Source organism: Tachyglossus aculeatus, chromosome 7, assembly GCF_015852505.1.
Source record: "Tachyglossus aculeatus isolate mTacAcu1 chromosome 7, mTacAcu1.pri, whole genome shotgun sequence".
NCBI classification, from domain to species: Eukaryota; Metazoa; Chordata; class Mammalia; order Monotremata; family Tachyglossidae; genus Tachyglossus; species Tachyglossus aculeatus.
The window spans coordinates 55,978,131-56,003,198 of NC_052072.1; the positions used below are offsets into that span (position 1 = coordinate 55,978,131).

Genomic DNA, 25,068 nt, shown 5'->3' on the forward strand with positions numbered 1-25,068 from the left:
AAAGTCACAGTTCCAAGTTCATAGACGAGGCAGAAGGAAGAGCGAGCCAGGAAAACAAGGGCTTAATCAGAGAAGGCCTCTTGAAGGAAATGTGACCTGAATAAGGCTTTGTACATGGAGAGTGTGGTAGCCTGGTCGATATGGAAGGGGAAGGAGCTCCAGGCTATGTGGGCGGAAGAATCGGTGGTGAGCTAGATGAGATTAGGGCACAGTGAGAAAGCTGGCACTAGATAAGTAGAGTATGCCGGCTGTACTGTAGTAGATCAGTGAAGTAAGGTAGGATGGGGCAAGTAATGCCTAACTTTCTCTAAGACCGAGAGACCCAGACCTATTACAGGTTCGTCTTTTTGGAGTTTCAACCGCGACACTTACTGGCCTTCTTTATCAGTTGGCAGTACAATATTATCAACAATGAGGGTGATAGAACACAGTCACCTCACCAGCAACAAAGCCCTGCTCAAAGCAACACAGTTTTGCTGCATGAGATAAATAAAAAGAATGGGCAATGACAGAATTTCCAAGTATCTGCTGTACAGAGAACTGAAAGGAATACCCACAAGTAGGGAAAGCAGGATAAACACTTGAAAGACATTAGGCAGCAAGATCCCAAACAGTACACTACAGCAGCAATATGCAGCACTCTAGACAAAGGTTCCTTTCCTCAAGCAAAAACTATGCTGAAATCCAGAGACTGAGGTAGACAGAAAAATGAAACAGGATTAGCACATCGATGGACAACAGATTGGAAGTTGCACATCAGGCTTTACAGCCACATCTATACACAGACAGGATTCCACCAGCAGTTAGCATCATCTTCTAAAATTAAGTAATTAGTGGGGAGGTGGAGGGAGGCAGAGAGAGAGGTGAGTATACACACATTCTCTATAGAGTGATGGGATTTGTTCAGGAAGTTGGTTATGGCATCTGTGTCACTTTCTGACCTTTTAGCCATAAAGAAGGTTATACACCACAATTATCCTACTGCATGGCCTAGTGGAAAGAGCATGGGTCTGGGAATCAGAAGACCTGGGTTCTAATCCTGGCTTTGCTATTTGTCTGCTGTGTGATTTTGGGCAAGTCACTTCACTTCTCTGTGCGTCAGTTACCCCATGTGTAAAATGGGGATTGTCTGTCAGTCAGTCAATCATATTTATTAAGCACTTACTGAGTGCAGAACACTGTACTAAGTGCTGGGTTGAGTACTATAAACAGATAAATAATAAACAGATAAATTCCCTGCCCACATAAAGCTTTCAGTCTAGAGGAACTGTGAGCCTTATGTGGGACAGAGACCATGTCCAACCCGATTATCTTGTATCTATCCCAGAACTTAGTACAGTGTCTGGCACGTAGTAAGCGCTTAACAAATACCACAATCATCATTATTATTTATTTATTATTATCATCTTTAATTTGACCTGACTTTTGATGTCATGTTGGAACCACACTATCACTAAGCCACCCAGAGGGCATTCTAAGCTTCTTTCTCCTACCCTTGCATCATTGGAAACAAACTTCAACTCTGACTCTAATGTTGATTTTTGGGTGGGTGTAGGTTTGACAGATGCAGATACAAGGTGGTACATAACCACTGACTACTGATTCCAAGAAGTCCTTCATAATCATCTGCCTGTCTATGTGTGTCTATTTCTCAATTGTCAACCTCCCGCTGTACTGTCACTCGCCCTGCTGACCTCACCATGAACTTTCAATTCCCTTGCTCCCAACTGCGATTCCCATTCCTCACCTTCCCCTTCCCCTCTCCCACCCAGCTTTTTCCCTCCCTCTCCCCCACCAAGACCACTCCTCCTCACCCCCTACCAAGGATCCCTCTGTACCAGCGCCAATCCACCACTCCTCCCTCCCAGCCCCCTCCCTCCCCTCCTTCCCACCCCCACCCCATCCCAATTCTCCTTTCCCATCGCCACCCCACTTCCCACTCTCCCCACCTAGGCCCCTGCCAACTCATCCCAATCCAAACCCTCCCCACCCCTTGCAGCCTTCCCCCTCCCTCCCCTCCCTCGGCAGCTACTGACCAGTGTGGCCTCTGGAACCCCCGCTCCGTTTTAAGTAAGATCCCTTTCATCCTGGACCTATTCCTTTCCAGCTCTCTACTCCTCCTCGCCCTAACTGAAACACGGTTGTCTCCGAACAACACGGTCTCTTCTGCTGCTCTCTCCAGTGGAGGCCTCTTCTTCTCCCACTCCCCCAGACTCACCAGAAAAGGAGGAGGTGTTAGTTTCCTTCTCTCCCCCCAATGTCGCTTTCACACTATCCCTCCTCCCCCTTCCCTTTCCTTCCCTTCCTTTGAAGCCCACATTATTCGCCTCTACCACCCCCTCCAGATTCTTGTAGCAGTCATCTACCGCTCCCCCAGCCCCACCTCCAACTTCTTTAACAATTTTGACCCCTACCTCACCTTCCTTCTCTCCTTTTCCATGCCCACTCTAATCCTCGGAGACTTCAACATCCACATGGATATCCCTGATGACTCCCCTGCCACCCGCCTTCTATCTCTCCTTGATGCTGCCAACCTCTTGCTCCACCCCACCTCGCCCACTCACCAACTTGGTCATATCCTCGACCTCATCATCTCCTACCACTGCACTGTGTCCACCCTTACCAACTCTGAAATCCCTCTCTCTGATCATAATCTTTTCACCTGCCTCCTCACTCACACTCCTTTCCTGTGTAAATCCATATTACTCCCTCAGAGATCTCCACTCTCTTGACCCCATCCAGCTTTCTGAGTGCCTCACACCCCACCTCACCTCCCTCTCCTCTCTACCCAATCTCGAGGATCAGATTACTGCTCTCAACTCTACCCTTTCTACTCAGCTAGACTCACTCGCTCCCCTTTCCCTTCACCGCTCTTGTACCACTAACCCACAGCCTTGGATCACTGCCATTGTCCGCCTCCTTCGCTCTTATGCTCAAGCTGCCGAACGCTGCTGGCGAAAGTCTAAACACCATGCCAACTTCGTTCACTTCAAGTTTATCCTTTCCTGCCTTAACTCAGCCCTCTCCTCTGCCAGACAAAACTATTTCTCCTCCCTTATTGACACCCATGCCCATCATCCCCATCAGCTCTTCCGTACATTCAACTCCCTTCTCAGGCCCCCGGTTCCTCCCCCTCCTCCTTCCCTCACCCCCAACGATCTGGCCTCCTACTTCATTAATAAAATTAAATCCATCAGGTCCGACCTCTCCAAAGTCACTCCCCCACCTTCTCCAACCCCCCGGCTCTCAACACTCTCTGCTACTCTCCCATCCTTCCCAGCAATATCCTCAGAGGAGCTCTCCTCCCTCCTCTCAAGTGCTACTCCGGCCACCTGTGCTTCTGACCCCATTCCCTCTCATCTCATGAAATCTCTTGCTCCGTCCCTTCTCCCCTCCTTAACTTCCATCTTCAACCACTCACTCTCCACTGGTTCCTTCCCCTCTGCCTTCAACCATGCCCATGTCTCTCCCATCTTAAAAAAACCCTCTCTTGACCCCACCTCACCTTCTAGTTATCGCCCATCTCCCTCCTACCATTCCTTTCCAAACTCCTTGAACGAGTCGTCTACACGCACTGCCTCGAATTCCTCAACAACAACTCTCTCCTCGACCCCCTCCAGTCTGGCTTCCGTCCCCTACATTCCACAGAAACTGCCCTCTCAAAGGTCACCAATGACCTCCTGCTTGCCAAATCCAACGGCTCATACTCTATCCTAATCCTCCTCGACCTCTCAGCTGCCTTCGACACTGTAGACCACCCCCTTCTACTCAACACACTATCCAACCTTAGCTTCACAGACTCCATCCTCTCCTGGTTCTCCTCATCTCTCTGGTCGTTCATTCTCAGTCTCTTTTGCAGGCTCCTCCTCCCCCTCCCATCCCCTTACTGTGGGGGTTCCCCAAGGTTCAGTTCTTGGTCCCCTTCTGTTCTCGATCTACACTTACTCCCTTGGTGACCTCATTCGCTCCCACGGCTTCAACTATCATCTCTACGCTGATGACACCCAGATCTACATCTCTGCCCCTGCTCTCTCCTCCTCCCTCCAGGCTCGCATCTCCTCCTGCCTTCAGGACATCTCCATCTGGATGTCTGCCCGCCACCTAAAACTCAACATGTCCAAGACTGAACTCCTTGTCTTCCTTCCCAAACCCTGCCCTCTCCCTGACTTTCCCATCCCTGTTGACAGCACTACCATCCTTCCCGTCTCACAAGCCCACAACCTTGGTGTCATCCTCGACTCCACTCTCTCATTCACCCCTCACATCAAAGCCGTCACCAAAACCTGCCGGTCTCAGCTCCGCAACATTGCCAAGATCCGCCCTTTCCTCTCCATCCAAACCGCTACCCTGCTCGTTCAAGCTCTCATCCTTACCCGTCTGGACTACTGCATCAGCCTCCTCTCTGATCTCCCATCCTCGTATCTCTCCCCACTTCAATCCATACTTCATGCTGCTGCCCAGATTGTCTTTGTCCAGAAACGCTCTGGGCATGTTACTCCCCTCCTCAAAAATCTCCAGTGGCTGCCAATCAATCTGCGCATCAGGCAGAAACTCCTCACCCTCGGCTTCAAGGCTCTCCATCACCTCGCCCCCTCCTACCTCACCTCCCTTCTCTCCTTCTACAGCCCAGCCCGCACCCTCCACTCCTCTGGCGCTAATCTCCTCACCGTGCCTCGTTCTCACCTGTTCCGCTGTCGACCCCCGGCCCACGTCATCCCCCTGGCCTGGAATGCCTTCCCTACCCACATCCGCCAAGCTAGCTCTCTTCCTCCCTTCAAGGCCCTACTGAGAGCTCACCTCCTCTAGGAGGCCTTCCCAGACTGAGCCCCCTCCTTCCTCTCCCCCTCAACCCCCTCTCCATCCCCACTGTCTTACTTCCTTCCCTTCCCCACAGCACCTGTATATATGTATATATGTTTGTACATATTTATTACTCTATTTATTCATTTCTTTTACTTGTACATATCTATTCTATTTATTTTATTTTGTTAATATGTTTGGTTTTGTTCTTTGTCTCCCCCTTCTAGACTGTGAGCCCACTGTTGGGTAGGGACTGTCTCTTTATGTTGCCAACTTGTACTTCCCAAGCGCTTAGTACAGTGCTCTGCACACAGTAAGCACTCAATAAATACAATTGATTGATTGATTCTGTACTTTGATCCCATCTATCCTGCTGCTGAGCTTTTGCTTGTATCCTCCTCTGGCATGGAACTTCCTCCACCTTTGCATCCAGCAGACCACCACACTCCCCACCTTCAAAACCCTACTAAAATCACATCACCTCCAATGGGCCTTCCCTGGTTAAATACTATTTCCTCACCCGTCCTCTCCTCGGCATCGCCTATGCACCCAGATCTGTACCCCTTAAGCATTTAGCAGTCACTCCATCTCAGCCCCACAGCACGTACTGAACATATTCTTACATTCAGCCATTCTGCCCCCCTCCCCTCTACCACCTTTAGACTAAACTCCTTGTTGGAAGGGATCCTTTCTAAGCTGACATTGTTCTACACACAGTAGGCAGCAAATAAATACCATTGATTGATTGATTTGTGTGCTCATGCATATGCATTGCTTCCACAGCTTGTTGTGGATAGGAAATATGTCTGTCACATTTTATACTGTACTCTCCCATGCACTTAGTACAATGCTTTGCACATGGTAAGCACTCAATAAATATGGTTGACTGACTCAATAGTAGATGAATTCCCAGGTGAAGGTAAGAGCCAGCTATTTCCACTTCTCTAAATGTCTAGGTATCTGTCACTGGACACCCTAAATAGTTCAAGAGATTATCATGACAGCAGTGTTTCACAACTGGCTATTAAATTATGGTGATGGTTTTGAGTGCAAACAGACTCTTCTGCAGGGAAATATCCCCTGTAGCAGTGTGGACAGTGCCATGATATGATTTTGGTGAAGCCATATCCATCCAGGGAATCCTGGAAGTATAAATGAGTGCACCCCAGCATCATGCCTCATACTGCCCAAGTTCAGCTGTGCAAACACAGTTTGAGGCTGTTCATTTGCAACTTAACATTTCCAGAAAATACACCACTTCATTGTTGCTTTTTTAAAACATGATTTATACTCATGAGTTCAGTTGTGGAAAGGAGTACTAACTCTGTGGATATGGTTAAGGAGTTAAATAAGCTCCTAGTTTGACATTTCCAAATTTATTACTTTTATCGGTCAGTAGATGGGGGCAAGGAAATTGTCAAATAATGTATGTGCATATGCATTTGTTGTTAGATTATTCAAATCCACACTATGACTAAATCTGTTGAAGTTTAGTAATTTGAAACTATATCTCATAGTGCTACCACAAGACACCCATAATAGCACTGTCTTAGGGCTCTATTTTGATAATGCTGTTGGATTTTGTTGCCAGTATTTCTTACTGGGCCACTAATTTCAAGATAATGCTACAGAGTTTACCTTGGTTAAGGACCTCTGTTCCCTCTATTTTGAAGAGTTCTGATTGACTTGGATAGAGGAATTAAGTCCCATTTCAATTTAACATTAGGTAATGACAGATCTTTTCCACACAGATAATGGAAAATCTCTAATATTTTAGCCTAATATGCCTTTTTGTTAAAAAGGATGTGAAATAACACTTTTTAAAATTAGCATTTACATTTGCACTCCAAAAATTCAGTCTTGTGTCAGTAGTGCAAATTTACATTATTATTTGATTATATCAGCATCTTTATTGTATTTATCACTCTTTTTAATATAAGGCAATTCCCCATTATAACCCTCTTTAAACCCATTTCTACAATCGTACATTTGAATTTAATCCTGGCATTTCATACAGCACTCACACTTAGTGACAGCAAACTGATTTTTCTGAAAGTGTATTGAGTGTTAGGAGATTTGAGAGGGGAACTTGTCAATTTTCCAGACTAACATAAAAAACCCTACTAGATAAGAAGACCTTCAGAAGTTAAAAAAAGTTAGAGAATCTGACAATCTCAGAGGAAAACTGCATAAATCTTTGAAAAGTTTCAAACCTCTGATTACTCATGTCAGAGGGTATTTCTATTTGAATTAATGGCCAGCAAATAATATGTTGCTCAGAAGAATTTATTTGAAAAGGACTGTGAGAAGAAATGCCATAAGCCATAAAAATTCAGAAATACACTACAAACCTTTATTTCTCTGGCATATGTTTCCCTCAAATACTGATTAGGTGATGAAGAATCTTCTTACCACGTGGTGGGCCTGCTCCCAAGGCAACCAACAAACCCAGGAGACATATCAAAGCAAAAAATTCCTCTTGGTTCCCCACCTCCGGAAGAATTCCATCCAGAAAGCCCCTTGTGAAATGTAGAAAATCAACTCCATTGCCTACTGAGAAATATAGTTTTCCTCTTTCCATCTCTCATCTTTCCATTCCCTCATCTACCTCCAACAAGAAATCTGGTTGAGTGCTTTGAAATCACACAGCCCTCAAAGATAGACTGCCAGAGTACACTACAGTACAGATGAATGCAGAGTGATATACAGATGCCTTATGTGTTAGGCATCCATTTGCAGACTATGCAATAAGTCTGCACTGACATCCTCGGCTGCTGTGTTTTGCGTTGGACTTACCCCTCAAGTACGGTACAATTCATCATGAGCTCAAAGCGAATCTCAAATAAATCTCAGCCGGCTGAGAAGCACAAGGGATATACAGCCTGGCGTATGGCAGTCTGGTCCTGTACACTGTGAGCAAGTTCATTCGATCATATTTATTGAGCACTTACTGTGTGCAGAGCACTGTATTAAGTTGTGGGCAGGGAATGTGTTTCCAACTCTGCTATTGCATACTCTCCTAATCACATAGTTCAGTGCTTTGCACACAGCACTCAATAAATATGATCGATTGATAGCCCTTTGAGCAGAAGCTTTGGAAAAGGGAGGATACTAAAAAAGGCAAACTGAAACCAGAGAAAGGGGTTACAAGTAGGAAACCCTAAGATCTTGAATCAGGCAGCTAAATTGGATTGCCTGAATACAGAGGAATGTCAGATCATGTGTGGGAAACTTTTAATTTGTCAGCCTCAACAGTAAGAACAATTTTTTAATGTGGTCATATGTGAATGAGTAATTGTTTAAATTTATTATTTGTATAATAGATCCATATTTATATTGTTATTTAATCATGCCAGTTAAGAGTGTTCACTACTAGGTATTTTATTGCTTTTTAAGTATATAGATCTGTATTATTTTTGACATTTTTTCAAATTTTGGAAATACACTAATGCACTTTATGCTTTTTCTAGTAGCACTATTTGACTTAAAATTTCATTTTCATAATAGCTATGGAATTACCAAGTATCTAAACAATGGGGTAAATCCAAGAAAATCATATTGGATATTTGGTATGTGATATGTGGTATTTGTTATGTCCTCATTACATGCCAAGCACTTTACTATGTACTGGTGTAGATACAAGATAATCAGTTCCCGCATGGGGCTCACAGTCTTAATAGGAAAGAGAACAAGTATTGAATCCTTATTTTGCAGATGAGGAAAGTGAAGCACAGTGAAGTGACTTGCCCAAGATCATACAGCAGAAAAGTGGCAGAGCTAGGATTAGAACCCAAGACCTCTGACTCTCAGGCCCATATACTTTCCACTAGGCCATGCCATCTCTCTGCTTCTCCTCAGCTCTGTCTTCACAATATCACTAAAAATCCACCTTTTACTCTCCATCCAATCTGTTTGTACATTGAATAAAGCACTTACCAAATCCTGCCTTACTTAAGCATCCTTTCTGATCTCCCAAATCCCAGTCTCTCCCCATTTCCATCTATACTTCACTCTACTGCCCAGATTATCTTTCTATAGAAACATTCTGGGCATGTCAATCCCCTCCTCAAAAATCTCCAGTGGTTGCCTATCAACCTCCATATCAAACAGAAGTTCCTCACTATTGGCTTCAAAGCTCTCCATCACCTTGCCCCCACCTACCTCACCGCCTTTCTCTCCTTCTCCATCCCAGCCCGCACACTCCATTCCTCTGGTGCTAACCTTCTCCCTGTGCCTCGTTCTCGCCTGTCCCACTGTCGACCCCTGGTCCACGTCCTAACTCTGGCCTGAAATGCTCACCCTCCTCAAATCTGCCAAACCATCACACTTCCCTCATTTAAAGCCCTACTGAAGGCTCACCTCCTCCAAGAGGCCTTCCCAGACTGAGCCCCCCTTTTCCTCAGCTCCCCCTCCCTTTCCCATTGCCCCAACATGCTCCCTTTGCTCTACCCTCCCTCCCTGCCCCACAGCACTTGTTTATATATGTACATATCTACGATTCTATTTATTTATATTAATGCCCGTTTACTTGTTTTGATGTGTCTACATCTATGATTCTAATTATTTATTTATATTGATGCTATTGATGCCTGTTAACATATTTTGATGCCTGCCTCTCCCTTCTAGACTGTAAGCACATTGTGGTCAGGGACTGTCTCACTTTATTGCTGAACTGTACTTTCCAAGAGCTTAGTACAGTGCTCTGCACACAGTAAGCACTCAGTAAGTACGATTGAATAAATGAATGAATCTCTCCACTCTTCAAAAATCTCTGATTGTCCATCTATTTCTACATTAATCAATGGTATTTGAACACTTACTATGTGCAGAGCACTGCACTAAGTGCTTGGGAGAGTACAATGCAATAAAATTAGCAGGCACATTCCTATAATGAGCTAGAGAAGAGCATTGAACAGAAACTCCCCACCATCAGCTTTAAAGCAACAATCAGCTCTCTCCTTCCTACCCATCCTCATTCCTTTCCCTCTCCAACCCAGCCCGAACACTTTTCTCCTCCTACACTAACCTACTCACTGTGTCTTGCTCTTGTCTCTCTCACCATCAACCCCTTGCTCATACCCTCTTTCCTGTCTGGAACTCCCTCCCACTTCACATATGACAGACTACCACTCTTTCCATCTTCAAAGCCCTATTAAAATCATATCTCCTTCAGGAAGCCTTCCCTGACTAACCTCTCATCTCCCATCCTATTCTCCCTCCTTATCACTTGGGCCTGTACACCCTAATCATGTTGATTCATTCATTCATTCAATCTTATTTACGGAGAGCTTACTGTGTGCAGAGCACTGCACTAAGTGCTTTGGAGAGAACAATATAACAATAAAGAGACACATTCCCTGCCCAGAAGCAGCATACAGTTGATACTCACCTCACCCCCACCCCAACTCCCACAGCACAGCACTTACATATATATCTTTATACTTTGTTCCTTGACCCAAATGCAATTTATTTTAAAGTCTAACGCCCCAACTGGATTGTAAACTCCTGTGGGCTGGGGAACTCCACTGCACTCTCCTAAACACTGAAAACAGTACTCTGCACACAGCACTTAATAAATACCACTGATTGATTGATCGATTCCTAAAACTTTTAATTCCTACTGATCTAACTTTAAAAGCCAGTTATCTTTTATTTTAAAAAATAAGTTCTGATGTGTTTAAATCACCAAAGATCCATAAAACCTAATGATCCAAATCTGAGAAGGAGACTCTCATGGCTATGTCTACAAGACTGTAATTTTGCTAATCAAAGTGGTAAAAAGAAATAAAAATGAAAAATGGATCTTGGAAGTAAAGCTATGAGGGAAAAAAATGCAAGAAGCCTAATTTCCCTGAGAAAATCAGAGTGTTGGCAACCTGCTTGATCCATTCAGGGAAGTACTTAAAAATGCACACAGCTCCTGTGTAATGCCCCTGTACCTTAAGGCTGAAATTCCAAACTGTGGTACCCACAAAGAGAGGCCTTTTAACTAATGCAAGTCATTTTCTTGTTTCAGTGCTGCATGGTATCTGACATATTATTTGATGGGTCGGGTTTAATATTTTTTTTAAATGAATTGCTGTTCCTTTGCAATTCTTTCCCTATTTTCAAAGGCTCTCTGGTATTTTAGCCATTATAATTTAAAAGTGTTAAAATTAGCAACCTGCGGAACAGTAGCCTATTTGTGAAATTTCAGATTGATAGAATTTTTACATAATAGGAGCAAAAATTCAGCTTCTGTTCATTTCATTTGTTCATTTGTTATAATAAAAGACTAAGTTTTAATGGGTATCCTCTGGGCACTAAAAATAGCTTCCTCAACCAATAAGTGGTTGCAAAATTCTAGTGGGTACTGAAAAGTTTGCCATAAAATAAAATATCAGAAAAAATGTAAGTTTAATTAATCACCAACATTTATTGAGCCCCTAGTGGGTGCAGAGCACAGCAGTAAGCATTAAAAGAGAGCACGCTTGATTTAATGGACATGATGCCTGCCCTCAAGTTCACAGTCTAGCATGGGAGACATGCTCTAAGATGAATTATAGATATATGTATTACTTAAGAGACTATATACAATTAAGGAGATTTTTCAAGTACTTAAGGTGACAAAGGTGAGAGTACTCAAATTTTTAGGTGGTGTGGAGGTGCTCAGGACATTTGATTTCAGAAGAGATTTGAAAGTGGGGAGGGCCATACTCTTTGATGCACATGAGGTAAGGCAATCATTCAATTATATTTGAGTGCTTATTGTGTGCAGAGCACTGAACTAAGAGCTTGGTATAACAATATAGCATAGTTGGTAGACACATTCCTGTCCACAATAAGCTTACAGTCTAGAGGGGAAGAGACAAACATTAATATAAATAAATTACATCTATGGACATGTGTTGTAGGGTTAATAGAGGGATGAATAAAGGGTGCAAATCCAAGGGCAAGAATAGCACAGAAGGCAGAGGGAGAAGAGGAAGTGAGGGTTTAGGGAAGGCCTCTTGAAGGAGATGTGCCTTCAAAAAGGATTTGAAGGCAGAGAGTAATTGTCTGTTGAATATGAAGAGGAAGGGTATTCCAGGCCAGAGGTGGGCCGTGGGCGAGAGGTTGGTGGCAAGATAGGCCAGATTGGGGTACACTGAGTAGGTTGTCATTAGAGGACTATGTGTGGGGACTGGGTTATAATAGGAGAGCAACAAGGTGAGGTAGGAGTGGACAAGGTGATTAAGTGCTTTCGTGGCTCAGTGGAAAAGAGCCTGGGCTTTGGAGTCAGAGGTCATGGGTTCAAATCCCAGCTCCACCACTTGTCAGCTGGGTGACTTTGGGCAAGTCACTTCACTTCTCTGGGCCTCAGTTCCCTCATCTGTAAAATGGGGATGAAGACTGTGAGCCCCCTGTGGGACAACTTGATCACCTTATCACCTCCCCAGCGCTTAGAACAGTGCTTTGCACATAGTAAGTGCTTAATAAATGCCATCATTTTTATTACATAGTTTCTGCTTGATGCAGAGGGCATAAACAAGAAGTTGGAGATGGGAGAGAAAAGAAGCCCAATGAGTTGATTGACTTGTGAGGAATGACACATACAAGGTTGGTTGGATGTAGAGGGAGAAGTGAGTGGGAAAGCTAAAACTTGCAGAGTTATGATAACAATTGGAACAATGAGAAGCAGCGTGGTTTAGTGGAAAGAGCTCATGTTTGGGAGTCAAAGGTTGTGGTTCTAATACCGACCCCACCTCTTGTCAGCTGTGTGACTTTGGGCAAGTCATTTAACTTCTCTGTGGCTCAGTTATGTCACCTGTAAAATGGGGATTAAGACTGCGAGCTTCACATGGAACAACCTGATTACCTGAACATTTAGAACAGTGCTTGGCACATAGTAAGTGCATAAGAAATACCATTATTATTATTATTATTATTATTATTTGGAAGTTTTTGATAGATGGGAGACAAACACCAGAATAACATCTTAGAAAAATGATACAGGCAACAGAGTAATGAATGGACTGGAGAGGAGAGAAACTGGAGGCAGGGAGGCCTAGTCAAGGTAGGATATGACAAATGCCTGAACCAGCAGCATGGAGGTCCTTTGGATGCACAAGAAGGAATGGATCCTGGAAAAGGGAAGCAGCATGGCCTCGTGGAAAGAGCCCAAGCCTGGGAGCCAGAGGACCTGGGTTCTAATTCTGACTCCAACACTTGCCTGCTGTGTGACCTTGGGCAAATCTCCTAACTTCTCTGTGACTGAGTTTCCTCATCTGTAAAATGGAGATCAAAACCTTCTTCCTCTGATTTAGACTGGGAGCCCCATTTAGGACAGAGACTGTGTCCAACCTCATTACCTTGTAACTACCCCACCACAAAGAACACTGTTTAACACATTGTAAGCACTTAACAGATACCATAATTATTATTATTAATGTTGTGGAGTAAGAAGCAACAGATTATGGAAGGTGAGAGGAAAGAGTTAAATAATACCAAGATTAAGGATTTAAGAAATGAGTAAAATAGTTGTCAGCAAGGATGGGAAAATTTAGATGGGGAAGAGGGAAGATGACATTTTTGACGTATTGAGCTTAAGGTGCAGGTGAGACAGTCACGCAGAGTTGACCTGGAGGTAGGAGAAGATGCAACACTGCAGAGGAAGATATTTTGGGGCTAGCAAGGCAGATTTGGGAGTTGTCTAAATAAAGATGGCATTTGAAGCTGTGGGAATAGATTAGCTTTCCAAAGGGAGTTGGATTGAGAAGAGAAGGGGACCCAGAACAAAGCCTTGGAGGGCACCCTCAGTTAGAGGATGGGAGACAGAGGAACAGCCAGCAAAAGAGACTGAGGAGGATTCATCAGAAAGGTAGAAGGGGAACCAAGAAAGAAGTGAGTCCAAAAAAACCAAAGATCATATTCCCAGGAGAAGACAATATTCCATAGTGTCAAAGGCAACTACTGGTCAAGGAGGAATAGAACAGAGTCCCTTAGATTTGGCAAACAGATCATAGGTGAACTTGGAGAGGACAGTTTCAATGTATGGAGAGGGGAAGTTGGAGGAGAGGAAGTGGAAGCAGTGGGTATATATGCTTTTCCATTTAATGAGTTTGATAAGCATCGTGGCTTAGTGGAAAGAGCAAGGGCTTGGGAGTCAGAGGTCATGGATTCTAATCCCGGCTCTGCCACTTGTCAGCAGTGTGAATTTGGGCAAACCACTTAATTCCTCTGTGCCTCAGTTACCTCATCTGTAAAATGGGGATTAAGACTGTAAACCCCACGTGAGACAACCTGCTGACCTAGTATCTACCCCAGCGCTTAGAACAGTGCTTGGCACATAGTAAATGCTTAACAAATACCATAATCATCATTCTTATTATTATTATAAGAAAGGGAGGCAGGCAATTACATGATAGCTGGATGGTGCAGTGAGATCCAGAGATGGGTTTTGGCATGAGGGGGTGGGGAGAAGGGGGATATTCTTTTGGTGGAGAGATGTAGATGTGTTTGAAGGCAGAAGGAATAGAGCCATCAAAGAGGTAATGGTTGAAGATGATGGTCAGGGAGGGAAGAAGAGTGGGAACAGATATTTTTAATAGGTTAGATGGGATGGGATCGGAGGGACAGATAGAGTTGGTTGATTTTTGAAAGGAGGCAAGAGATCTTTGAAAGATGATGGAGAAGGAGCATGGTCTAGTGGATAGAGTACAGTCCTGGGAGTCAGAAGGACCTGGGTTCTAATTCCATCTCTGCCACTTGTCTGCTGTGTGACTTTGGGCAAGTATTGCTTTACTGCTCTGTGCCTCAGTTACCTCATCTCTAAAATAATAATAATAATAGTGATATTTGTTAAGTGCTTTCTATGTACCAGTCACTATTCTAAGCACTAGGGTGGATACAAACTAAAATAGGGATTAAAATTAAGTATTAAAATGGAGATTAATATTGTAAACCCCACGTGGCACATGGATTGGGTCCAACCTCATTAGCTTTCATCTACTCCAGCAGTAAATTCAGTGCCTGGCAACTAGTAAGCACTTAACAAATACCATTAAAAAAGAGAGAAGAATGAGAGAGTGGATGAGAGAGTAGGAATGGGCTGGAGAATTCAGGGGGAGTTTGAGGGGAACTCACATCTGTTGGGTTTGATTTTGTCCATGTGGAAAAACGTCAGTTTAAATCATCTAGAAATAACACCATTAGATATTGTCAGATATTTGCATTTGTTAAATGAGAGCAAGTCGAGATATATATTATTTTTAATAACTCTGATTCACCCCTCAAATTGTTTAGGGAGCACAGAAATAGGCAAAGAACTCAACTAGGTGCTTGAGACAGGACATGGCTGTTGCAGTAAATCTCTCTGGATGTTGATGAGCTGTTGAACCAGAGTAGAGGGTGTAGGGTGGAAAGAGCCAGAAAATAACTCCCGAGGAAGCACACGAACCCTGCCCCTCCTTCCAGCACAGCCAATGTGGGTCCGAGTTGCTGGGGAGTACAACATCTGGAATCTCTAAACTTGCAGCCTTTGGGCTTCCCCTAGCCTCCCATAATAATAAAAACTAATAATAATTGTGGTATTTGTTAAGTGCTTACTATGCGCCAGAAACTGTACTAAGTGCTGGGATGGGTACTAGCAAATCAGGTTGTACACAATCCCTGTCCCATGTGGGGGCTCACAGTCTCAATCCCCATTGTACAGATGAGGCAACAGGCACAGAGAAGTGAAGTCACTTGCCCTAGGTCACACAGCAGACAAGTGGTGGAGCGGGGATTAGAACCCATCACCTTCTGACTCCCAGGCCCAGGCTCTATCCACTACATGCTGCAGGAACCCAGAGATCTGGGTTCTCTGGAGGACTGAGATGATGCATCCAGGGTGGCTGTAGATCAAAGCAGATTACATAGGGCTACGTGGAACCACTGGAAGGCCTGGACCAGAACAGACCAAGGGAGGTGCCCCTCTAAGCACAGGATTTGTCCACTAATCCCTGCAGGTATTTCCAGTGTAGCCCTTCAGGATGCATGTGCAAGGGCACATTGTACATCGCCACCCAAACCTACCACCTGTGCCACCCACCCATCTTCAAATGGTACTAAGCACCCATTTCCTCCTCTCCCACTCTATTCTGCATTGCCCTTGCCCTTGGATTTGCTTCCTTTATTCACCACTCCATCAGCCACAGAACCCTTATATACATATCACAGCATAGTGGATAAAGGAATGCTCTGGGAGTCAGAAGAACATGGGTTCTAATCGTGGTTCTGCCACTTGTCTATTGTGTGACCTTGAGCAAGTCACTTCACTTCTCTGGGCCTCAATTACCTCATCTGTAAAATGGGGATTAAGATTGTGAGCCTTATATGGGATAGGATTGTATCCAACCTGATTTGCTTGTATCCACCTCAGTGCTTAGTACAGTGCCTGGCATATAGTAAATGCTTAACAAATACCACAAATAATTAATATCCATGATTTATTCATTTATATTAATCTGTCTCCCCTCTAGACTGTAAACTCGCTGTGAGCAGAGAATGTAACCACCAGCTCTGTTATACTGTAATCTCCCAAGTGCTTAGTACAGCGTTCCACATACAGCAAGGGTTCAATAAATATGATTGATAGGTTGGTACTCTGCTTGATCGAGGGAGCAGGAAGGTGTTTTCTGCATGGCAGCATCTACACATAGGGCATGGAGGTGGGAAAATTCTCCCTCTGCCATGACACATGTCAGTCTCCAGATTTATATGTTTCTGGTCTCCACCTATTTAAGGGAGGAACCACCCCCCATGGAACCTTTTTTTGAGGAGAAAAATAGATCATTTCTTCCCTGTAAAACAATTTCCATTCCCTTCTATTTTTTGTAATAAGCTATATTGCAATGAGAGGCTCCATTATAGACTGACAAAAACAACTCACAGGATGCATTAGACGGGAGAAGAGAAGACTAAGGGATGACTCAGTTAAGGGTCTTCAATTGTATGAAGGGTTTTTATAGAAGAGATGGTGAGCTGCTGTTTCCCATATTCCATGAGGACCAAAAAATAGATTTACATTAAGAGAATTAAGTGGGTCAAAAAGAATGGTGGACTTCCATGGTGACTGTGGAAGGTCCATCCTGGGACATGAGAAGAAGCATGGCCTAGTGGCAAGAGCATGGGCGTCAGAGGACATGGGTTCTAATCCTGGCCCCGCCACTTTTCTGCTGTGTGACTTTGGGTAAATCATTTAATTTCTCTGTGCCTCAGTTACCTAATTTGTAAAATGGGGATTAAAACTGTAAACCCCATGTGAGAAAGGGACTGCATCCAACCTGACTACCTTTTCCCTACTCCAGCACTTAGAACAGTGAGTAGCACATAGGAAGTGCTTAACAAATACCATAATTATTAATTATTACTACATCATTAAGGAAACAATCTGGGAAGCAGTATGGTCTAGTGGATAGAGCCCGGTCCTGCTATATGACCTTGGGCACTTCTCAGTGCCTCAGTTCCCTCTAGTGCAAAATGGGGATTCAGTACTCGTTCTTCCTCATACTTAGACTGCAAACTCCATGTGGGACTGGGACTGTGTACAACAAATACCATAATTATTATTATAATTGCAACCTGATTAACATGCATTTACCCCAGCACTTAGAACAGTGATTGATATATAGTAAGCTCTTAACAAATCCTGTTAATCAACAAAAAAACATGTCTGTCCTGGATGGTTTTAGCATGCATCTGAGGGCAGGGATGGTCAAAGTGGTCTCTTGGGTCCTTTACAGCTCTAACTCGGAAAAACAGCATGGCCTAGTGGATAAAGCATGAGCAGGGAGTTAGAAGGACGTGGATTCTAATTCTGGTTCTGCCATTTCTCTGCTGTGTGACCTTGGGCAAGTTTCTTAACTTCTCTGTGCCTCAATTACCTCATCTGTAAAATGGGGATTAAGACTGTGAGCCCCATGTGGAACAGGGACTGTGTCAATCAATCAATCAATCGTATTTATTGAGCACTTACTGTGTGCAGAGCACTGTACTAAGGGCTTGGGAAGTACAAGTTGGCAACATATAGAGACAGTCCCTACCCAACAGTGGGCTCACAGTCTAAAAGGGGGAGACAGAGAACAAAACCAAACATACTAACAAAATAAAATAAATAGAATAGATATTTACAAGTAAAATAAATAAATAGAGTAATAAATATGTACAAACATATATACATATATACAGGTGCTGTGGGGAAGGGAAGGAGATAAGATGGGGGGAATGGAGAGGGGGACGAGGGGGAGAGGAAGGAAGGGGCTCAGTCTGGGAAGGCCTCCTGGAGGAGGTGAGCTCTCAGTAGGGCCTTGAAGGGAGGAAGAGAGCTAGCTTGGCGGATGGCAGAGGGAGGGCATTCCAGGCCCGGGGGATGACGTGGGCCGGGGGTCGATGGCGGGACAGGCGAGAACAAGGCAAGGTGAGGAGATTAGCGGCAGAGGAGCGAAGGGTGCGGGGTGGGCTGTAGAAGGAGAGAAGGGAGGTGAGGTAGGAGGGGGCGAGGTGATGGAGAGCCTTGAAGCCCAGGGTGAGGAGTTTCTGCCTGATGCGCAGATGTGTCCAACCTGATCAACTTGTATCTACCCCAGCACTTAGTACAGTGCCTGGCACATAGTAACTGCTTAACATATCCCAGAAAAAAAGTACTCCACAATTCTGACTTGTTCATCTAAGCTACAAAATATGACTATCTAAAAAGCAAAGAGTGCACGTGTATAAATGTTTTAAATGATAAGCAGCATGATCTAGGAGTCAGAAGACCTGGGTTCTAATCCCAGCTCTTCCTCATACCTGCTGTGTGACCACCTAAGGCCACATCTCCTCCAAGAGGTCTTCCCTGATTGAGCCCTCTTTTCTGCAGCTCCCTCTCCATGTTTGTTTTAAATAGTATTACTTAAGTACTTACTAGGTGCCACACACACTGTTTTAAAAGCTAGGGTAGGTATAATCTAATCAGATTGGCAATAGTCCAGGTCTCACATGGGGTTTATCATGTTAACCCCCATTTTACAGATGAGGTAACTGAGGCAAGGAGATGTTAAGTGACTTGCCCAAGGTCACAAAGCCGACAAGTGGCAGAGGCGGGATTAGAACTCAGGTCCTTCTGACTCCCAGGTCCGTGCTCTGTCCACAAGGCCCATGCTTCTCTTCTACGACTTTGGATTTCTGACCTTTGGCCATTTGATAGTCACCCTATTCTCGGCCCCACAGCACTTTTATACCTATCTATAAATTCTATATATATTCTAAACTGTAAACTCACTGTGGGCAGGGAAGCAGAATGGCCTAGTGGATAGAGCCTGGGCCTGAGTGTCAGAAGGACCTGGGTTCTAATCCTGACTCTACTGCTTGTCTTCTGTGTGACCTTGGGTAAATCGCTTCACTTCTCTGGGCCTCAGTTACCTCATCTGCAAAACGAGAATTGAGATTGTGAGCCCCATGCGGGACAGGAACGGTGGCCAACCCGATTTGCATGTAACCACCCCAGCACTTAGTGCAGTGCTCGCACATAGTAAACACTAAACAAATACCACAATTATTATTACCAACTGTGATGCAGTGTACTCTCCTAGCCCTTAGAACAGTACACAATAATCAGTTCTGTAAGAAGTTTACAGGAGGGCAATTCTGGCTGACAGAGTAATGTGGACCTTTCTCAGGTTTGCATTCCCTACCCTGGCTCTCCTTCCACCACAACTAATCCCCTTTCGTTCTTTCCACCACAACTCCCTCCTTTTGAGTTAATGTACAATTTTAATGGTGCATATTCTTGGTGACCTCAAAACTGGATTTTTTTTTTTCATTTTCCTCCTTCATATATAGACTGTAAGCTTGTTACGGGCAGGGAACACATCTACTAACTCTTGCATTGTACTCTCCCAAGCACTTGGTACAATACTCTACACACTGTAAGTGCTCAAGGAATACCATTGATGAGGAAGGAGTTGAAACCAAATATCCAATCATGTCAGGAAGGAGCAAGGCCGGTAACAAGGAGCATAGTCTGAGAGATACAGCTTAGGGAGAGCATGACACATAATGCCATTTGTCACCTCCAGAAGAGAGTGGTAAGAGTGTTTAGCTCTGGCTGAGGACAGTAATTGGCAAGGGGGATCCATTGGGATACCTGAAACAATGATGGGGGTCCTCCCAGCAACTGCATGACATTGTTCCCTTCATTTAGTCATATTTATTGAGTGCCTGTCTTGTGTGCAAAGTTCCCTCCATTCCTTGCTAAGGTAATACTTAGCCTCAGATCAAGAAAAGTTATACAAGCTGTGGCTGAAGGAGGTCTTGCTATTGGAAGGCAGACAGTACCATTCAGTTTATATACGTTGTAATTTCACAATACCTTTTTGCTCACATTTATTGCACTGGAGTTGTATTTCCATTGTCTTTTCTTTTTGAAAAAAGGTTTTGGTCAGTATTGCAAGCTTCCCTCCCCTCCCCATTGCCCCGACTTGCTCCCTTTGCTCTTCCCTCCCTCTCCTCCCCAAAGCACTTGTGTATATATGTACATATCTATAATTCTATTCATTTATATTAATGCCCCTTTATTTGTTTTGATGTGTATATATATATATATATATATGTATAAAATTGTATTCATTTATATTGATGTTATTGATGCCAGTTTACTTGTTTTGATGTCTGTCTCCCCCCTTCTAGACTGTAAACCCATTGTGGGCAGGGATTGTCTCTCTTTACTGCTGAACTGTACTTTTCAAGCACTTAGTACAGTACTCTGCACACAGTAAGTGCTCAATAAATACGATTGACTATATAACCTTGGCACTGCACATGCTTGTTCAGTGATAGTCTGTAAATGAGTGAGTGATTGTCCGAGGACTCTGACTTTCAATTGTTCGTCCTGATAAGTGATTCCTAAATATTAAAGTGCAAATTTAATATTTAGGAATCACTTATCACTTAAGGTTCCCCTCCAGTGCTATTTTCTCAGAGGATCCACACAATCTTTAATTCTGATTAATCTTCCTTATATAAATCAATCAGTCAATGGCATTACTGAGAGCTTGCTGGGTACAGAGCCCTGAAGTAAGCACATGGGAGAATAATACTAATTGTGGTATTTGTTAAACACTTATCATGTGCCAAGCACTATGCTAAACACTGGGGTAGAAACAAGATAATCAGGTTCCTCATGGGGCTCACAGTCTGTGTAAGAGAGAGGGCAGGTACTGAACCCCCATTTTGCAAATGAGGGTGCTGAGGCACAGAAAAGTTAAGTGATTAAGCCACAATTAAAACCTAGGTCCTCTGACTCTCAAGTGCATACTCTTTCCACTAGACCACACTGCTTCACAATACTAAAGAGATGGTAGACCAGTTCCCTGCCCTCAATGAATTTACAATGTATATTAGCCATGGCCATTTTCCAAATGTGATTGATGTGCATTAAATGAACCTCTCATCTTTGCTTGGAGTCATCAGGATCTTGAATAACAGGGCTTTAGTCCTGCTAAAATATAAGTTATGAACTAGTTCAAACATCATACTAGAAAACTCTTGCATACCACAAACAAACGAAATATTTCTGTAGATGATTAAAGAGCTCCTCTTCTCTGGCAGTCAATCAATGGTATTTATAGGATGCTTACTGTATGCCGAGCACTGTACTAATCTCTTAGAAAAATACAACAGAACAGAGTTAGTTGACACAATCCCTGCCCACAAGGACTTTACAGTCTTCAAGGGGAGACAGATAGTAAAATAAATTATGTATCAGGGAAAGGGATAAGAAAATGATTCACTCATTCATTCATTCCAACAATCATATTTATTGAGCATTTACTGTGTGCAGAGCACTGTACTAAGCTCATGTATTCCTTGCCACTACTTTTGATAAGAAAGAAAGGGCAAAAAGGGATAAAACTCAAGGAAAATACAGGGAAGGAAGACAAGAAGAAAAAGAAAAAGGAAAATAATTTTGGCAGCCCTCAAAGTGGGATGTTTTGGGATTTTGTTTTAAGTCTCTTGTGGCTTTGAATGATCTTTCCCAGTATTTTTACAAGGGTTTCGAAGAATGTGTTTTTCATTTCTCTTTGTTTTTCTCCCTTTAGGAGGGTCTTCAGTTGGAATTTGAATTTTAACTATCAACAGGTTGTTGGCTTTGACTGTTTGTTGTTACCACAGAGCAAGTCAGTCAGTGATTTCCCTAAATTGTTTCTGGCTGGAACACATGTTGACCAGGAGCTTCTGCCTCCAGACATTGGGTGGTGTCCCTCCTTGAGTGTCAAAAAGGGGCTCAGTGTGCTGCCCCTGGCAGAACGTTGCTCAGAATTAGGAAAGCTGAGAGGATCTTTGTTGCCTGGCAGATTAAAGGGTCTTGGCATATTCTCCCTATTAGGGAGTTGCAGGGATTTGGGAAGGCTGAAGATCTTGGTTGCCTGGCAGAGAAAAGGAAAGAATTTAGCTTAAAAGTTGGCAAGAGAAAATTCTTGGAATTGAATTTGAAAAATGTTGGGTCAAACACTAAGAACAGATAGCATTTCCATGATTAGGTAGGCCAAAGGCACAAAGAGGAGCGGTGCACCAAAATCCAAGAGAGCATCCCCATGCTTTATTAGCAGAAGAGCCATATAAAATGAAACCTTTGAGAAGTTGGTGTGCAAAGAGACAGTTACATAACAAACATGAGAGGAAGGAAAAAGAAAAGGTGTGAAAGACATGATGTAAAAGGGGGGGGGGGGGAGCTACAGAAGGAAAGAAGAGAGCTAGAAAGAACAGTTATTTTGGGTTCATTTGGGATTTGGAGGGCTAGGGACCAGAGTGGCAAAACAATGTGTCTGTTGTTGTCACATCTCACTGACTCTGTGCTGCTGTTTCTTGACCCAGCTCCCATGATGGGCAACTCTGCAGTACTTGATGGGAGGGGAGTAAGGGCAAGGCACTTCTTACCCATTATCTGGAGCACAACTTATCTTGGGCATGCGAAGATCATCATGAGGCCCTTCTTGCCCCCAAACCAGAGCACAGACCCATTAATTCTTGTGTGGAGCTATTCTGGACCTCTGCCTTGAGGTCAGCTTACTGTTCATTCGTTCAATCATATTTATTGAGCACTTACTGTGTGCAGAGCACTGTACTAAGTGCTTTGGGAAAGTACAGTAAAGCAATAGAGACAATCCCTGCCCACAATGAGCTCACAGTCTATGGGGTGGTGGGGAGGGGAGGAGACACACATCAGTACAAGAGACATCAATATAAATAAAAAAAATTACAGATATATACATAAGTGCTGTGGGGCAGGGATGGGGGGAAGAGCAAAGGGAGCAAGTCAGGGTGATGCAGAATCGAGTGAGAAATGAGGAAAAGTGGGACAGTCTGGCAAGGCCTCTTGGAGGAGATATGCCATCAGTAAGGCACTGAAGTTCGCCCCTTTGAAGTGGGGGAGAGTACTTGTCTGGTGGATTTGAGGAGGGAGGGCATTCCAGGCCAGAGGCAAGACGAGGGGCAGGGGTCGGTGGTGAGACAGGTGAGATTAAGGTGCAGTGAGAAGGTTAGCACCAGAGGAGGGAAATGTGCGGGTTGGGTTGCAGAAGGAGAGAAGCGAGGTGAGGTAGGAGGGGGCAAGGTAATAGAGTGCTTTAAAGCCAATAATGAGGAGTTTTTGTTTGATACAGAGTTTGATAGGCAACCACTGGAGATTTTTGAGGAGGGTGACATGCCCTGAATGTTTCTGTAGAAAGATAATGCGGGCATCAGAGTGAAGTATGGACTGGAGTAGAGAGAGGCAGGAGGTTGGGAAGTCAGAAAGGAGACTGACGCAGTAATCTAGGTGGGATAGGATGAGTGATTGTTCTATCTTGGTAGCAGTTCGGGTGGAGAGGAAAGGGCAGATTTTAGCAATGTTGTGAAGGTGAGACCGACAGGATTTGGTGATGGATTGACTATGTGGGTTGAATGAGAGAGGAGGGTCAAGGATAACACCAAGGTTATTCTACAGTGACAGGAAAGTCCAGGAGAGGACAAGGTTTGGATGGGAAGATAAGGAGCTCCCAGCTCATTCAGGGAGCCCAGCAGTTGGCACAGAGCCTGTTCTTGCCCCCTGGATTTGTGTTTCCCTGCCCAGTGTGCTGTAAGTGCTGCTTCCTTTCTACACAGTCCCCTTGCCTAGGGGTGGGGGAGGTGAGCATTCTCCTTCTCAGCTTGGTTTGACTGTAGACCTCAGCCTAGTCAGGGAAGGCCTCTTGGAGGAGATGTGTCTTCAATAAGGCTTTGAAGTGGGGGACAGTAATTGACTATCAGATTCTAGGAAGAAGGAGGTTCCAAGGTATTGAGTCTCAATCAAGGCTAACTCACTGAAATCCCATTGTGGACAGTTACCAGCCTTGGCTCTCAGGAGGTGAGGTTCTCTGCCATACCTTGTTTTTGGTAGAAATGAGCTCTAATAATTAACCAGTATCTCCATATTCTAGAAATATATAACTAGAACATAGACCTCAGAGTGACCTTTAGGTTATCCTTAGTTCACCTGCTTTGCATTCAGGCACACCTGAACAAACTACCCTTGATGGTAAATCTCAGTTTTCATTGAGCTTCTGAAGGAGACCTAATAATTATCAAATTAGTGAAAACACCTATCAACGTGACCAATTTATATTAAGAGAAATTGTGGTTTGGGGTTATTTAGAATCCCCTTTTATGAGTTGCCCAAGTAACTGGATTAATGTCATTCTTTTGGAAAGAAACCAAGCTCTAGAATCTTCCATCTCTTTTATGTGCATGACCTAAATCTGTAATTCTTCCCCTTTAAACTGTAGGATTGTTGTGGGCAGGGAAAGTGCCTGCCCACTCTGTTGTATTGTACTCTCCTAAGCACTTAGTACAGTGTTTTGCACATGGTAAGTCCTCAATAAATACCATTGTTTGATTAAATTTGTTCCCAGAGTTTCAGTGTGTGATTCAGCAAGTCAAGCAGTTTGGAATTCAATCTGGATAAAAAGGGGCAGTTTTGCCCACCAAGCTCCCCATTGTTTTGAGGCACTATCAGTTATGCCACTCTGTATGGAACTGCAAGTAGCAGCGGATAATAATAATAATAATTGTGGTATTCGTTAAGTGCTTACTATATGCCAGACACCATACTAAGCTCTGGAGTGGATACAAGCAAATCAGATTGGACACAGCCCCTGTCCCATGTGGGGCTCACAGTCTCAATCCCTATTTTACAGATGAGTTAACTGAGCCACAGAGAAGCGAAGAGACTTGCCTATGGTCACATAGCAGACAAGGGGCAGAGCTGGGATT

The 25,068-nt window shown here is 43.9% G+C and overlaps 1 protein-coding gene across 1 annotated transcript in view; it reads left to right on the forward strand.

The window, feature by feature from the left end:
* IQCA1 (IQ motif containing with AAA domain 1) overlaps nucleotides 1-25,068 on the forward strand; it is a 260,984-nt gene that overhangs the window by 149,113 nt on the left and 86,803 nt on the right. The window lies entirely within an intron of this gene.